Genomic DNA, 3482 nt, shown 5'->3' with positions numbered 1-3482 from the left:
TTGGCCGACCAACAGTTGACACAAGCCCTCAGTAAGTGTCTTCCGCTGATGTGTGTTTTAGTTTGTTGTTTTTGGGCTAAGTCGTTGTTTTTTGCAGACTCTCCGCCAGGCAACAAATCGAGCCGTGAGGCGTTTAAGAATGCCATGGACCACGCCGAGATCAACAACTTCCTGGAGACCATGTACGCCACTAGGCTGGCGGCCCAGAAGACCGTCGTTGATCTGGCGACGCTGGCGCTGAGCCAGTCTGAGGTGCCTGTGGTGCTACCGATGCCGCACCACTCTCACCTTGGTGCCGATGGTCTGCCCGTCGTTCAGGCGGGGACCGGCGTTGACCGTGGGGCTGCCGGCGGGAGTAAGACCCCTGCTGCTACTGTGCAGCACAAAGAGAGAGTGCCCGCTAACCGGCGTGGGCAGCAAAAGGAGAAAGTGGTTCATCCGGCGGAAACGGTCACCGTTGCGGAGCTGGAGCTGCAGAAGGGATCGAGGATTGGTGTCGCGGGATCCACACGGCAGGTGCTTCAAAGGAGGCATCGCCAAAATGACTCCGATGGAGAGGAGAGGGACGACCCGGAGACCATCGGGGCCCGCCAGCAGAAGAGGGCAAGACAGGCTCCTCCCGCGGTGCCCGTGGTTGCCGGCGGGGATGTGTAAGCGAGCGACCTGGACTCGTTTTCCGCGTATGCAGAGTTCCTAACCGACCATGAGCGGGAATTTCTTTACCATCTCTGCGAGCGGCTTGGGTTTGGCGGCCTAGAAGGGATTGTGCGCTCGACCGCTGTTGATCAGTCGCCCTTTAGCTCGGCCTTTGGGCATTTCTCCGTTGGGCTGCACGAGGTGTTCCTGGCGGCGTCGAAGCAGCCCCGGGTTGAGCGGCAGCTTAGGGAGGAGATCAAGGGTCTCGAGCGGGAGCTGGGGGAGGCCAAAGACAGGTTGTCGGATGTGGAGCGGCGCCTGACCAAAGCGGATTGTGATGCTGCGGATGCCCGCGGCAAGCTGGCCGTCGCCGTTGAGCGGGACCTGGAGCGAAATGATCACGTCTCCAAGCTAGAGCAAGATATAGCCTTACTGAAGGACCGGGTGGCGGCTAAGGATAAGAAGGTTGAGATCCTTCAGCGGGAGTCTGCCACCAAAGCCACTGAGGTGAAGAGGCTGGAGGGCGAAGTTGCTGGCCTAGGAACTGAAGAGAACCGTGCAGCGGCCACCACTGTGGAGGTGTTTAAGTAGTCGGCGGAATACAAGAAGGCAATGACTGAGGTGGCGAAGGCCGGTGCCGTTGCCAACGTGGAACTGCTGAACCAAAAAGGAGCCATCGACTGGGTCAAGGCGTCCTAGCCCGCCGGGCGGTCAGGTCAGAATGCTCCACCCGCGAAAGGTGTGGTTCACACCCAGTCTGAGGGTGGCCGCTCGGGTAGTGGAGAGAGCGGTATGCGTCCGGCGGATGACTCTCAGCGGACCCCCCCTCCTACTCAGTCCGAGGTTTCTCGTGCTGGCTTCTTGGCTGCCCACACTCGAGCGGATGGTACCATCATCACGCTGAGTCCTACCGCTCGTGGGTCCGATCAGATGAGCCGTCAGTCCGAGCAACAACCGCCGCCCGACTGTCAGACTGCTTTTTCTGACATTATTTGTGGGCAGGGAATCCCGACCCTCAATATATGCAGTTTGCTTTTTGGATGCTGTGTTGTTTCCATGTTGTTATACCGCCAGCGTTTTGACCTGTGCTTCTGTTAATCAATGAAACATTAAAGGAATTAAAATTGTTCCCAAGTGCACGATGTATATCTGACATTATTGCTTTTTCTTTTGTATATCTGACATTATTGCTTTTTCTTTTGTATATCTGACATTATTGCTTTTTCTTTTGTATATCTGACATTATTTTTGGGCAGGGAATCCCGACCCTCAATATATGCAGTTTGCTTTTTGGATGCTGTGTTGTTTCCATGTTGTTATACCGCCAGCGTTTTGACCTGTGCTTCTGTTAATCAATGAAACATTAAAGGAATTAAAATTGTTCTCAAGTGCACGATGTAGCGGATGTGGTCCGCAAAATGTTGTTGGCGTTGCCAGTTAATTCTTGTGCTGGAAGTGGGCGACAATGGTTTGAATAATTCCTCGTTTCATTGATAGCTGACAGATCAACGTGTTACAAAAGCGGGGTTGTACCCATTGGGTAGCTTCCCTTAGCTAAATATTGAACAAAAATTTAGCTAAGTCAAGATGCTCTGGGGTAGCGGTATGATTATTTGTGGTAATACCGAAGGTGTTCGGTATTCCAAGGGTGGGTCGTTGTGACGCCATCCTTGTCCATTAAGTAAAAGGTGTCGGGGCTAGTGACGAATGACTTCCTTCATTACCCAGTCCCCCAGTTGGAGGTTCCGGGCCTTGACCCTGGCGTTGTAGAAACGCGATACCCGTTGTTTGTTTTGCAGATTGTGCAAATGGGCCTTGTGTCGTTTCTCCTCTAGGAGGTCCCTGTTGAGATTGATGCCCTCGCCGTTGGTCTCTGGGCGGTAGCCTTCGACCCTAGCGGTAGGTTGAGTTACCTCAATGGGTAGGACGGCCTTAGTTCCAAACATCATACAAAATGGCGTTTCACCAGTGGCGGAAGTTGGGGTAGTCCTGATGGCCCACAGAACTTCCGGGAGCTTCTCCGCCCATAAACCCTTGGCGTCGTCGAGCTTCTTTTTTAACATCTTATTGATTATCTTGTTTGCTGCTTCGACCTGGCCGTTGGTTTGGGGGTGAGCGACATATGCAAAACTCATCTTGGTGCCCAGGTTAGCGGTGAAAGATATGAGTTCCTTGTTGTTGAACTGTGTACCGTTGTCCGTGATGATTGTGTGGGGGACACCATAGCGGCAATAGATGTTCTTCCAGAGGAAGTGAGTTACCTTGGCGGTAGTTATTGTCGTCAGTGGCTCCGCCTCTATCCACTTGCTATTGTAGTCGATGGTGACGATGATGTATTTGAACTGGCCTTTGGCGGTTTGGAATTTTCCCATCAAGTCCAGGCCCCACGTGGAGTGAATCCATGGACCAATGATGATCGACAGTGGTTCCGCTGGGGCATGTGGGAGATCAGCAAATTGTTGACATTTGTGGCAGGATCTTGATATCCTCCTAGCGTCGTCGCCGAGCGTAGGCCAGAAGTAGCCTTGTCGCATTGTACGATTGGCCAAAGATCTGGCGCCCGAGTGGTTGCCACATTCCCCGCCGTGTATCATTTCCAGAACGACCCTTCCCTCCTCTGGGGTTAGACACCGGAGGTTGGGTGGGTGAACCCCTGGCAGTAAAGCTTGCCATTCTGGATGTTGTAGCGGGTTGCTCTCCGCTTGAGCTGTCGTGCTTCGACTTTGTCCTCTGGCAATGTCCAATTGCGCTTGTATTCGATGATCTCGTCCATCCAACTGGGACTGACCTCAATGTTGAAGATCTCCGCTAGTTTTTGTGATGCTTGGCTTATCAAGGCATTCCAC

The sequence above is a fragment of the Rosa rugosa genome, chromosome 2 (genome assembly GCF_958449725.1).
Source record: "Rosa rugosa chromosome 2, drRosRugo1.1, whole genome shotgun sequence".
Classification (NCBI taxonomy): Eukaryota; Viridiplantae; Streptophyta; class Magnoliopsida; order Rosales; family Rosaceae; genus Rosa; species Rosa rugosa.
The sequence above is the reverse complement of the archived record's forward strand: the minus strand, read 5'-3'. Positions refer to the sequence as shown.